This window comes from Schistocerca cancellata, chromosome 1 (genome assembly GCF_023864275.1).
Source record: "Schistocerca cancellata isolate TAMUIC-IGC-003103 chromosome 1, iqSchCanc2.1, whole genome shotgun sequence".
In the NCBI taxonomy this organism is placed as follows: Eukaryota; Metazoa; Arthropoda; class Insecta; order Orthoptera; family Acrididae; genus Schistocerca; species Schistocerca cancellata.
Window position 1 is genome coordinate 782,009,558 of NC_064626.1, and position 14,957 is coordinate 782,024,514.

Below are 14,957 nucleotides of genomic sequence, written 5' to 3' on the forward strand. Positions count from 1 at the left end.
TAAGAACGAGCACAATTCGTGAAATGCACTAAATTTTAGTGCGATCACATTATAAGTATCAAGCAGGCTGGATGATCCTTCTGAAGACTTGTCATCTCGAAAGATGAATATCATACTCTTGATACTGCTGATAATGAGACATTCGGCCTTCGTGTCAGTGACAGTCATTTCCCAGTGCAACGTCGATCAGGAAGACAGCAACTCTCAGCATGTAGCAGGTAATGAGAAACGTCTGTATGTCTAACTCTAGGCATCATGTTTTGGACAGAGCAATATCTGTAAAAATTTTCAGAATTTTCAGCAACGACGGATACATCTGAAACAGGATGCGGCTCGTTCTGATGCTTTGGCACACAGGAACGGTGCAGAAAATATACAAAGAAAGTACTTAACAGGGGCCAAATAAAACTGAAAAATTTGGATACTTTTTTTTCATTAGTTTTCTGACTGATTTCATTTCTCCTATGCTAACCTCTTCATCTCATAGTAGCACTTGCAACCTACATCCTCAGTTATTTGCTAGATGTGTTCCAATCTCTGTCTTCCTCCACAATTTTTGCCCTCTAAAGCCCCCTCTAGTACAGGGAAGTGATTACCTCATGTCTTAACACATGTCCTATCATCCTGTCCCTTCTCCTTATCAGTGTTTTCCACATATTGCTTTCCTCTCCGATTCTTCGCAGAACCGCCTCCTTCCATATCGTTTCAGTCCACCTAATTTTCAACATTCGTCTGTAGCATCGCATTTCAAATGCTTCGATTCTCTTCTGATCCGGTTTTTCCACAGTCCATGTTTCACTACCATACAATGCTGTACTCCAGACGGATGTTCTCTGAAATTTCTTCCTCAAATTAAGGCCGATATTTAATATTTGTAGACTTCTATTGGCCAGGAATGCCCATTTTGCCGTTGCTAGTCTCCTTTTGATGCCCTCCTTGCTCAGTCCGTCATTATTTTACTGCCTATGTAGCAGAGTTCGTTAACTTCGTCTAGTTCGTGACCATCAATCCTGATGTCAATTTTCTCACTGTTCTCATTTCTACTACTTCTCATTACATTCGTCTTTCTTCGATTTACTCTCAATCCATACTTTGTACTCATTAGACTGTTCATTCCCTTCATCAGATCATGTAATTCTTCTTCACTTTTACTCAAAATAGCAATGTCATCATTGAATCTTATCATTGGTATCATTTGGCCTTGTATTTTAATTCCAATCCTAACCCTTTCTTTTATTTCCATCATTGCTTCCTCGATGTACAGATTAAACTGTAGGGGCGAAAGGCTACATCCATGTTTTATATAATACGAGCACTTCGTTCTTGGTCGCCCACTCTTATTATTCCCTCTTTACTGTTATACATATTGTATATGATCCGTCTCTATCTATAGCTTAGGCCTACTTTTATGAGAATTTCGAAAATTTTGCACCATTTTACATTGTCGAACGCTTTTTCCAGGTCGACAAATCCTAAGAACGTGTCTTGCTTTTTCTTAGGTCTGGCTTCCATTATTAACTGCAACGTCAGTATTGCCTCTTTCGTGCCTTTACCTTTCCTAAAACTAAACTGATCGTCATCTAGCGCATCCTCAGTTTTCTTTTCCATTCTTCTGTATATCATTTTTGTAAGCAACTTGGATGCATGAGCTGTTAAACTGATTGTGCGATAATTCTCGCACATGTCAATTCTTGCCGTCTTCGGAACTGTGTGTATGACGCTTTTCCGAAAGTCGGATGCTATGTCGCAAAACTCATACATTCTACACACGAACTTGAATAGCCGTTTTGTTCCCACATCCCCCAATGACTTTAGAAACTCAGATGTAATGTTATCTATCCCTTCTGCCTTATGTGACCTTAAATCCTCTAGAGATGTTTTAAATTCTGATTCTAATACGAGATACCCTATCTCTTCTAAACTGACTCCAATTCCTTCTTCTATCACACTAGACGAATCTTCCCCTCATAGAGGCTTTCAATGTATTCTTTCCACCTATTCGCTCTCTCCTCTGCATTTAACAGTGTAATTCCCGTTGTATTTTTAATGTTATCACCCTTGCTTTTAATGTCACCGAAGGCTGTTTCGACTTCCCTGTATACTGAGTCTGTCCTTCCGACAATCATTTCTTTTTAGATGTCTTCACATTTTTCCTGCAGCCATTTCGTCTTAACTTCCCTGCTCTTCCTACTTATTTCATTCCTCAGCGACTTGTATTTCTGTATTTCTTAGTTTCCCAGAACATTTTTTATTTCCTCCTCTCATCGATCAATTGAAGTATTTCTTCTGTTACCCATGGTTTCTTCGTTACCTTCTTTGTACATATGTTTTCCTTCCCAACTTCTGTGACGGCTCTTTTTAGAGATGTCCATTCCTCTTCAACTGTACTGCCTACTGAGCTATTGCTTATTGCTGTATCTATTGCCATAGAGAACTTCAACCGTATCTCGTCATTACTTAGTACTTCTGTATCTCACTTCTTTGTGTATTGATTCTTCCTGACTAATGTCTTAAACTTCAACCTGCCCTTTATCACTGCTATATTGTGATCTGAGTCTATATCTACTCCTGGGTACACCTTAAATCCAGTATCTGATTTCAGAATCTCTGTCAGACCATGATGTAATCTAACTGAAATCATCCCATATGAGCTGGACTTTTCCAAGTATACCTCTTCCTCTTGTGATTCTTGAACAGAGTATTAGCTATTACTTGCTGAAACGTGTTACAGAACTCAATTAGTCTTCCTCCTCTCTCATTCCTTTTCTCAAGCCCATATTGTCCTGTAACCTTTTCTTCTACTCCTTCCTGTACAACTTCAGTCCAGTCCCCCATGACTAGATTTTCATCAGCCTTTACGTACTGTATTACCCTTTCTATATCCTCATACACTTTTTCCATCTGTTCATATTCAGCTTGCGATGTCGGCATGTATACCTGAACTATCGTTGTCGGTGTTGGTTTGCTGTCGATTGTGATAAGAACAACAATGTCACTGAACTGTTCACAGTAACACACTCTCTACCCTACCTTCCTATTCCTTATGAATCCTACTCCTGTTACACCATTTTCTGTTGCTGTTGATATTACTCTATACTCATCTGACCAGAAACCTTGTCTTCTTTTCGTTTCACTGATACCTACTATATGTAGATTGAGCCTTTGCATTTACCTTTTCAGATTTTCTAGTTTCCCTGCCACGTTCAGGCTTCTGACAGTCCACGCCCCGACTCGTAGAACTTTAGCCTTTCGTTGATTATTCAATCTTTTTCTCATGGTAACCTCCCCCTTGGCAGTCCCCTCCCGGAGATCCGAGTGGGGGACTATTCTGGTATCTTGCCAATGGAGAGATCATCAAGACACCTTCAATAACAGGCCACATGTCCTGTAAATACACGTTACGTTTTTTTAACTCAGTGATTTCCATTGTATTCTGCATCTTCATACCGTTGATCATTGCTGATTCTTCCGCCTTTAGGGGCAGTTTCCCACCCCTAGGACAAGAGAGTGCCCTGAACCTCTGTCCGCGCCTCTGCCATCTTTGACAAGGCCGTTAGCGCAATGAGGGTGACTTCTTATGCCGGAAGTCTTCGGCCGCCACTGCTGATTATAAATCAAAATTTGAACAGCGGTGGGATTCGAACCCGGGACCGAAGACATTTGACCCGGGACCGAAGGCATTTTGATTATGAATCAAAGACGCTACGCATACGCAACGGGTGCATACATGTTATCAAACAACACAGGGATTGTTACGACACAGAGTAATATATGTTCCAAGTTATTACATTTTTAACGGAATTCAAGCACCTCGACGTAAGATAGGCTGGTTACGCCATGATTAACGGCGAAACAGGAAGCACCGTGTCGCAAGACAGAGGGGCAGCACAGTCTGCAACTTTGCAGTAGCTGAGTGAGAGAGAGTATACACAGCTGGAAAATAGAAAAGGACAGCGACTAAGCAAAGTAACATGCACGCTCGTTCGTGCGGAGGGATTCCGCAAGAAGCATAAGACACGGCTAGGGAAAGCACTTGTAGACCAATTCAACAAGCTGCTAAGAGAGGATTAAAGCAAGGGTAGCAGAATAACGAGGCTACATGCAGTCATCGCTAGTAAACCGCACCTCACAGAATACTAAGCCCCAACACCAAGTAGAGGAGAGCGGCACACGTCAATTGGAACGATGGAGTCCGTGTCAACGACGTTCCGTTCCGTGACCATGTTATTTTAGTACGTCTTGTCTCAGATCAACCAGCGGAGTACTAGCCAGCCATGGAGTGCTGCGGAGCTGAACTGCACTGACGAACTTCATACAGCCGGCCGCTGGTGGCCGAGCGGTTCTAGGCACTTCAGTCTGGAACCGCGTGATCGCTACAGTCGCAGGTTCGAATCCTGCCTCGGGCATGGATGTTTGTGATGTCCATAGGTTAGTTAGGTTTAAGTAGTTCTAAGTTCTAGGGAACTGATGACCTCAGATGTTAAGTCCCGTAGTCCTCAGAGCCATTTTGAACTTCATACTGTACCAGGTGCTGTACTTTCTGAGTGCGGAACGGAAGACGACGACCAGGGTTCTTGACGGACCTCCCTAGGGTACGCCTAACCCCCTACGGGTGCGGAACGTACCAGGCCGGTAGTACTGGGTTCAACGTCTGTCACCTACACCACACCGCGGATGGGGTGGTCCATGGGAGAAGAGGCACAGGGTGGGATCGAGTACACTCCCTCAGCCGGTAACAGCTACCCATGCTGTACCAGGCTGGGCTAAGCATCCGTATCGACGCAAGAGGAACGTCTTCTCGCTAGGACGCAGGGGCAAGGATTGGCAGAGCGTCCGACACCGAGAATCTGTCCGTGACGACGACAAGAGGCGACTACGGCCAACAGTGCACCACCCTTTGTTAAGTTGTCACAATAAACGATTCACTGAGTAAGCATGTTTTCTTAGTGCCGAGAGCACTTCCAGATGATTCATGATATCGTGCAGAGGCGTCATCCGCTCGGCCCCGCTGTAAAATTTTACAGATTATGACGGTCATAAATAGCAAGAATTCCAATAGAAAGTAATCTTGCAAGATACAGACTGAAAATAGATATACAGAAACAAATTCTTCAGTCACAAAAAGAGAATTACTGTTAACAATTTGATATAGGCAAGCAGTGTAAATATCAAAACTCTGAGGAAGGAATATAAATGAAAATGTTACAAGGAGTAAGGATATTAATAATTGTTCTAAAATATGTTAATGAGGATAAGAAAAGGTAAAATGCGATACGACTGACTATTGGATACACAAAGCACATGAAGGAAGCAAAACAGAAACTTTCGTCAGGTACACAAAAAATAACAATTGTTTACAGTGGCAAAAGGTACACTAACAGTAGAGGAATAATTATATAAGAATTCTAAATTTTCTTTAAATGCTACGAAAAACAGTCTTCAAAGAGAGAAAATTCAGTTTTCGGTGCATTTGACAAATTGAAACACTGGGACAAAAGGTATGGAGGTACGGACGGGCTGAATATTTCAGTCTCATACCACAATAGATGGCTAGTTGTCCAGCAACCATTGAGATCAGGCGTTATAGCCGTCTCACATTGTCGCCTCTATATTTTGTGTACCTACTGAAGTGTCTTAGATGCAAAAATAGTGCTACGTGTGAACAACATTACAAATATAATTTTACACACCTTTCGGTGTGAAGAGATGAATGGCGTCTGAATACGACGGTATATCAACAGACTCAAACGTTCATAACGGATGGCAGGGACAAAGAATCCAGTGACATTTTTTTAAGTGCTTTATCTGAAAACTGCCTTGAGCAGTTAAACAGAGAACCTACTCGTGGAGATAACATATTAGACCTTCTGGTGACAAACAGACCCGAACTATTTGAATTAGTTAACTCAGAACAGGGAATCAGCGATCATAAAGCGGTTACTGCATCGATGATTTCAGCCGTAAATAGAAATATTAAAAAAGGTAGGAATATGTTTCTGTTTAGCAAAAGTGATAAAAAGCAGATTACAGAGCACCTGACGGCTCAACACAAAAGTTTTGTCTCAAGTACAGATAGTGTTGAGGACCAGTGGACAAAGCTCAAAACCATCGTACAATATGCGTTACATGAGTATGTGCCAAGCAAGATCGTAAGAGATGGAAAAGAGCCACCGTGGTGCAACAACCGAGTTAGGAAACTGCTGCGGAAGCAAAGGGAACTTAACAGCAAACATAAACATAGCCAAAGCCTTGCAGACAAACAAAAATTACGCGAAGCGAAATGTAGTCTGAGGCGTTCAATAAATTCGAAAGTAAAGTTCTATGTACTGACTTGGCAGAAAATCCTAAGAAATTTTGGTCTTATGTCAAAGCGGTAGGTGGATCAAAACAAAATGTCCAGACACTCTGTGACCAAAATGGTACTGAAACAGAGGATGACAGACTAAAGGACGAAATACTAAATGTCTTTTTCCAAAGCTGTTTCACAGAGGAAGACTGCACTGTAGTTCCTTCTCTAGATTGTCGCACAGATGGCAAAATGGTAGATATCGAAATAGACGACAGAGGGATAGAGAAACAATTAAAATCGCTCAAACGAGGAAAGGCCGCTGGACCTGATGGGACACCAGTTCGATTTTACACAGAGTACGCGAAGGAACCTGCCCCCCTTCTTGCAGCGGTGTACCGTAGGTCTCTAGAAGAGCGTAGCGTTCCAAAGGATTGGAAAAGGGCACAGGTCATCCCCGTTTTCAAGAGGGGACGTAGAACAGATGTGCAGAACTATAGACCCATATCTCTAACGTCGATCAGTTGTAGAATTTTGGAACACGTATTATGTTCGAGTATAATGACTTTTCTGGAGACTAGAAATCTACTCTGTAGGAATCAGCATGGGTTTCGGAAAAGACGGTCGTGTGAAACCCAGCTCGCGCTATTCGTTCACGAGACTCAGAGAGCCATAGACACGGGTTCACAGGTAGATGCCGTGTTTCTTGACTTCCGCAAGGCGTTCGATAGACTTCCCCACAGTCGTTTAATGAACAAAGTAAGAGGATGTGGACTATCAGACCAATTGTTTGATTGGATTGAAGAATTCCTAGATAACAGAACGCAGCATGTCATTCTCAATGGAGAGAAGTCTTCCGAAGTAAGAGTGGTTTCAGGTGTGCCGCAGGGGAGTATCATAGGACCGTTGCTATTCACAATATACATAAATGACCTTGTCGATGACATCGGAAGTTCACTGAGGCTTTTTTCAGATGATACTGTGGTGTATCGAGAGGTTGTAACAATGGAAAATTGTACTGAAATGCAGGAGGATCTGCAGCAAATTGACGCATGGTGCAGGGAATGGCAATTGAATCTCAATGTAGACAAGTGTAATGTGCTGCGAATACATAGAAAGATAGTTCCCTTATCATTTAGCTACAAAATAGCAGGTCAGCAACTGGAAGCAGTTAATTCCATAAATTATCTGGGAGTACGCATTAGGAGTGATTTAAAATGGAATGATCATATAAAGTTGATCGTCGGTAAAGCAGATGCCAGACTGAGATTCATTGGAAGAATCCTAAGGAAATGCAATCCGAAAACAAAGGAAGCAGATTACAGTACGCTTGTTCGCCCACTGCTTGAATACTGCTCAACAGTGTGGGATCCGTACCAGATAGGGTCGATAGAAGAGACAGAGAAGATCCAACGGAGAGTAGCGCGCTTCGTTACAGGATCATTTAGTAATCGCGAAAGCGTTACGGAGATGATAGATAAACTCCAATGGCAGACTCTGCAGGAGAGACGCTCAGTAGCTCGGTATCGGCTTTTGTTAAAGTTTCGAGAACATAAAGCAGTATATTGCTCCCTCCTACATATATCTCGCGAAGAAACCATGAGGATAAAATCAGAGAGATTAGAGCCTACACAGAAGCATACCGACAATCCTTCTTTCCACGAACAATACGAGACTGGAGTAGAAGGGAGAACCAATAGAGGTACTCAGGGTACACTCCGCTACACACCGTCAGGTGGCTTGCGGAGTATGGATGTAGATGTAGATGTAGAAATGTTCAAATTGGAGTGAAAGCAACACAAAAGTAACTTTCCATTTTTTTAAAGATTATCTACGAAGTATGACAGGTCCCCAAAATTGTACCAATGCTGTATTCATGCTACATGACAAAAAAATACTAGGCGATACTTATCAGCTACCTCTCTGCAAAATCACACGTATTCAGTAAATGTTTAACTAATCAAACAGAGAAAATATCAGATAATTCTGTCCTTGGAGGTGGACATAGCACAGAGGATTACCGGCAGCTCATGAACTAAATTACAGAATTGAGCAACAACTATGAATACTACTATCTGAGCAATTTTGATAATTTTAGCTAAATCTGTGCTGTCAGCCCTTGAAAACCAAAGCAGATGTTCAAAATATGTCAGTACACAGAGAAATATAATTTTAAGTGCTACAGTGACCATTAGGCTTCATCAGAACAGTGAGCCATATAACACTGAAGCAGGAATCAAGCGAGGTTTCACTTAATTAAAAATATTCTTACGAGTTTGGAAGAAATTACAACCGGGAAACAGATGCCTGTTAATGGCACATATTTGCAACACCTGATTTCACAGGCGTCCTTATACTGTTTTGTTCCAATGCAGATAAACGTTAACAGTGGCTAGAAGAGCTTCATAGAGCAAGTTTCAAAGAGAGACTCAGAAAGAGTAATAATTAGGCTAGAACGTAGAGCTTACGGCACAAATAAAGCAGTTCAAATTAACAATAAAATATTAGAAAAATATGATCATATTTTGTACTTAGTATATTTTAAGGCAAAGACTGTATGTACAATAAAAGAATTAAACTAAACAAGCAAGATGCCTGTAGTGCTTTCAGCAAACTAATGTTTTTTTCCAAAGTTTGTGACATCTTTCCAATCGAAAATTTGTAATATTTGCTTATTTCCAGATTTGTCTTCGGACAGATACACATGAAATCGAAAGCCATTTATGAATCGAGGGTGACCCAGTGGTTCAAAATGGTTCAAATGGCTCTGAGCACTATCGGACTTGACAGCTGAGGTTATCAGTCCCCTAGAACTTAGAACTACTTAAACCTAACTAACCTAAGAACATCACACACATCCTTGCCCGAGGCAGGATTCGAACCTGCGACCGTAGCGGTCGCGCGGTTCCAGACTGAAGCGCCTAGAACCGCTCGGCCACACTGGCCGGCTGGTGACCCAGTGAATACTGAACAAATTCATGTTAATAATCGCTAGCAGAGACTGAAAGACAATCACATTATCAGTGAATAGAGTGAATTGGAAGGCTTAATGTTACTGCAATTCAAATCAAATGGAACTTGGCAGGAAATGTAACATATAGATGTGAACTGGATGAAGAAAAATCTCTGCTGGAGATCAAGAAGCGAGAAAAGGTTGAGACGGTGACCTATAAGAAGTTGAATTGGTAACGTCACAAATGTAGCGCCCACAAGGAAAGACGCAATGTCGGGTCATGGTGGACGGTCGTTGAAGTCAGGATCTTGACAGTTCACCACTGGTGAGCGCTGGTTATCAGCAACTAGATAAGAGATGGCTTGTCTGATGCCCCAGCTGCTAAGGCGGTCGGAAAGCCGAGCGGTTCTAGGCGCTACAGTCTTGAACCGCGTGACCGCAACGGTCGCAAGTTGAATCCTGCCTCGGGCATGGCTGTATGTGATGTCCTTCGGTTAGTTAGGCTTAAGTAGTTCTAAGTTCTAGGGGACTGATGACCACAGAAGTTAAGTCCCATAACGCTCAGAGCCTTTTGAACCAGCTGCTAAGCAAACGCCATTAACAAAGTAAACATTTATTGTTTAAAGAGACACAATTGTCCTGATTCACGAGCCAGATACAGTGGCAGCAGGGCGGTGACAGCCCACACCCACACCAAAATGAGCTGACGCCAGAGTGTAGAGGACCGTCTCGGCGGCAGAGAGAGCAATGGCGTCAGCGCCCAGCGACGTCATGGGGTCGCTGGCCACGCCGTACTGTCGTTGTCGTCCGCGCTCTCTGTAATCACTGGCAGCTCCAGAAAGTAGATAACCAGGGGGTACTGTTCGGATCACAGATGGCAGCCCAGAAGTCTTTGTAGAGTGCATGCAGTCATGCTGAGCTTTGCAGTAATCTCGTGACAGGAAAAAGGCCAGCACATCGAAATCTGCCAGCAGGAGCGGAGATGGGCGCCAGCAGCGACGTGCCCCCACAGTGACGGATGATGGTCTTCTCCCTGGACCTACTGACCAGGCCGCCAGAGAAACCACACAGTCTTGACCTTGTAATACCACAGTCACTTTCGGCAAGTCGCCGCGAGCAGCCGTGGAGGACGAAGGGGCCGGACTCTCCAGGGCGAGCTACGGTCGTAGGTTCGAATCCTGCCTCGGGCGTGGATGTGTGTGATGTCCTTAGGTTATTTAGGTTTAAGTAGTTCTAAGTTCTAGGGGACTGATGACCACAGATGGTAAGTCCCATAGTGCTCAGAGCCATTTGAACCATTTGATCCAGGGCGAGCCCTCGGATGCAGTCATTCTGCAAGCACACAGCAGGAAGCTCACTTAAGAAGGGACACGGTGCGAAGGGCCCATCTGACTACGAGAAGAATGGCGAGGGCTCATCGACACCAGCAGCCACTAGCACTGAACGACAAGAACGTACGCGCGAAAGCGTCTGAGTTCTTCGGGTTTTGTGGCAGTCATTTTACCTGCCTTAGAAAACAGGAATGTGCCGACAATTTCAGCACCCTGCGAGCACAGGGAGGAGAGTGCACAAAGGGCGGTAAATGGCGCAGGGAGGCGCGTGACAGAAGCCAGCATTCTTAAGAAAACGTGTTTCCCAGCGGTGGGTACATTCCTTGTAAATGATAGACGCCGGCAGATTTTGAGACGGAGCCCAAACGTGAGTCTGTCCAGGCTTCACGTAGAGATAGTGGTTATAAAGAAGTATTGTGTAGCTGCTCTCCCAACAGCCTCGGAATGCAGGAAAACTTCTCAAGAATGTGTAATCATGAAAAAGATGCCGATTCACGAGGCACACGCCAGCCAACACCAGATAGAAAATTTCCACCCTGCACAGAGAGACGTGGCGAAGAGACGGTGGTCTGTCATTGAGCTACATTGAAATTTTCGTCCGCTAATGACAACGCCGAAAAAGAAGTATGTTTCGAAGAGGAGTTGAGCTGAAAGATGGATGAGAAGCGACATGTGGGGATTCGTGGAGACACCGCGGAAGTGAAAGGACATGGGTGCGCTTCCATCCACCGCCAACATCCGACACCGTTGTACCACAGCTTTGGCCACAGACTTGGTGTTTGTTTGTAATCGTTAAACTTTGTTATATTAGTGATGTTTGTTTGCAATTATTAACGTTTGTGATATTAGTGATTTGTCTGTTTCTTTCTTATGTGTCTATATTGCCATACGATAAATAAAATAATTGGCCACGCAACCGACAACGGGCAGACAACGCAGAAATCGTACCTGGGACCCGCCGCTACGCCGCGATTGCCGATGAGGGCACCCGACACTCGCGGCACATCTCCGAGGCGACGCGCCACACCGACCCAATTCCTGCCTCCGAGAGCACTACACGACCAACGATAATGAGTAATGGTGAGTCGATTCGTCCCCTCCTCATTCCCTTTAAAAACTGAGTCGTGTTTACGCCTAGTCAAATCGGCTCTGAGATTTATAATTTGGTTTTTGTTTGTCTAAATAGCACGAAAATAAATACATTTCTTTCATGCTTTGAAAATATAAGCAATGTTTTACATTCATACATGACCCCTTAATTTTCTACCCTTTGTGTGTAATTTCATTTAATTATTGATATCAATTAATTGTTGGCCGATAACGTGGGGCAAACTCATCAGTCATCTGCTCATCATTTCTTGTTCGGCAGCAGAGAGAGAGTAATGTCTCGAGTTCACTACATTTTGTGGCGCCCAGCGTGGGGCGACTTGATTGGTAATTTTCATGGTATCTGAAGTCACAAAAATAATCTCACGAGTTCACTGCAACCTGGATACCAGTGGTGCAGCTCTCTGTCACACAGATGGGATTTGCTGTCCATCAGACGTTGTGAAGTCCTAGACGATGATAGAATGACTGTGAACTGAGTAGATTCTCAACAAGAACAGTATTAATGTTTGTTATACAGCTTTGGCCTATATGCTTTGCTACTTCATCTCATAAATCAGCTTTTGATTCCCTATGCTTAGTATCTATTTAAGAGCCTAATTTATCTAACTTATGGTCTAGTTTGGCAATTAATTCTGACCATAGTTCTTGAAGATAACCCTTAACTCACTGAACAGTTTTTCGGCCCACCATGGACCATCATTGAACTATGGTGTCCATATAACCTACGGTATACTATAAAATGAACGTCTCAAAAATTATTTTACTCGTACACTATGTGATCAAAAGTATCCAGACACCTGGCTTAAAATGACATACAAGCTCGTGGCGCCCTCCATCGGCAATGCTGTAATTCAATATGGCGTTGGCCCAACTTTAGCAATGATGACAGCTTCCACTCTTGCAGGCACACGTTCAATCTGGTGCTGGAATGTTTCTTGGGGAATGGTACACCATTCTTCACGGAGTGCTGCACTGAGGGGAGGTATCGATGTCGGTCGGTGAGGCCTGGCACGAAATCGGCGTTCCAAAACATCCCGAAGACGTTCTACAGGATTCAAGTCAGTACTGTGTGCAGGCCTGTCCATCACAGGGATGTTATTCTCGTGCAACCACTCTGCCACAGGCCGTGCATTATGAACAGGTGCTCGACCGTGTTGAAAGATGCAATCGCCATCCCCGAATTGGGAAGATAGTGCCACGCAAAACAACAAGGTGTGCAAAGACCCTCCATGAAAAACACGATCGCACCATAACACCACCGCCCCCGAATTTTACTTTTGGAACTACACACGCTGGCAGATGACGTTCACCGGGCTTTCGCGTTACCCACACCCTGCCATCGGGTTGCCACGCTGTTTACCGTGATTCGTCACTCCACACAACGTTTTTCCACTGTTAAATCGTCAAATGTTTGCGCTCCTTACGCCAATCGAGGCGTCGTTTTGCATTTACCGGTATGATGTGTGGCTTATGAGCAGCCGCTCGACCATGAAATCCAAGTTTTCTCACCTCCCGCCTAACTGCCATAGTACTTGGAGTGGATCCTGATGCAATGTGGAATTCCTGTGTGATCGTCTGCATAGATGTTTGCCTATTACACATTACGAACCTCTTTAGCTGTCGGCGGTCTCTATCAGTCAACAGGCGAGGTCGGCCTGTACGCTTTGGTACTATACGTGTCCCTTCACGTTTCCACTCCACTATCACATCGGAAACACAGGACCTAGAGATGTTTAGGAGTGTGTAAATCTCGCGTACAGGCGTATGACACAAGTGACACCCAATCACCTGACCACGTTCGAAGTCCGTGAGTTACGCGGAGCGCCCCATTCTGCTCTCTCACGATGTGTAATGACTGCTGAGGTACCTGATATGGAATACCTGGCAGTATGTGGCAGCACACTGCACATAATATAAAAGAGTATGTTTTTGATGGTGTCCGGATATTTTTGATCACATAGTGTAATCTGCCGCGATGTCATAACGCAACCGGCGCGTAGATCACTTGTTGACAGGAGTGCTGGCGCTGCCGACGGATGCCCGCGAAGTTGAGACTATGTTACGCCCCCTCAACTACGAAGTCGCCATTTCACGCAAAACCGCCCCTGATGGAGTTAGACGTGAGGTACGTCGCACACCCATGTGAAGATTAACTGAGTGGAAAACTCCAGTGTTTGACGTACAGTCTCAAGCCGTCGTGTCGCTGCTGACCGAACAACTTACTAACAATGTATTAATTGTATTAATTTAATGCTACTAACATTTCGGCATTCATGGTGAAGGGGTAACGACTTTGGCCATCAATCACAACATCCGTGGTCACGGGTTCAGACCCCGCCACTTCTTAAGTTTTGAATAAAAGTAATCAACAAGCGATCGAAGTGTTTCAGCATAAAAATGACGTTCGCCAACGACCTTGCGAAAGAGAGCAGAGGACGCGGACTGAGGCAATTGGAACTCTCTTTCCCTTCGATGGGAAACTGTCCCTAAAACGCATAAGTATCAGCAATGATCAATGGCTTCAGGATGCAGAAGGCAACGGAAACCGCTGAATCATAGATACATAATGTGTAGCTACAGGATATGTGGCCTATAACTGAAAAAGTGTCATCTTGATATCTCCATGGCAAAAGATTCCGGACTAATGCCTCATTCGGATCTCCAGAAGGAAACTACTAAGGAACAGAATATAATGAGAAAATGACTGAATAACCAACGGAAAGATAGCGCTCTGCGAGTCGAGGCGTGGAATGTCAGTTGTTTGAATGTGGTACGAAAGCTAGAAAGTATGAAAATGAAAATACAAAAAAACTCTATCTACACACAGTGCAGGTCAGAGAAGTGAAATGGAAAGAAAACAGGGATTTTTGGTCAGATGAATGCAGGCTAATATCAAGAGAGCAGAAAATGTTGTAACGGGAGTAGTATTTTATATCAATAGGCAAGTAGGGCAGAGAGTGAGTTACTGCTACCAGTTTAGTGACAGGGTTGCTCTCATCAGAATCGACATCAAACGAATACCGAAAAAAATGGTTCAGTTATACATTATGAAGAGATAGTGAAAGTATATTAACATATTCAACGTATTCTTCAGTACGAAATGAGAGATGTAGGCTTCATAATCATGGCAGATTGGAATGCGATTGTAGGGGAAGAAGTAAAAGAAATTATTACTGAAGAATATGGGCTTCGTAGTAGAAATGAGTGAGGAGAAAGACAAATTGAGCTCTGCAGGACATTTTAACTAGTAATAACGAATACTCAGTTCAGAAGTAGG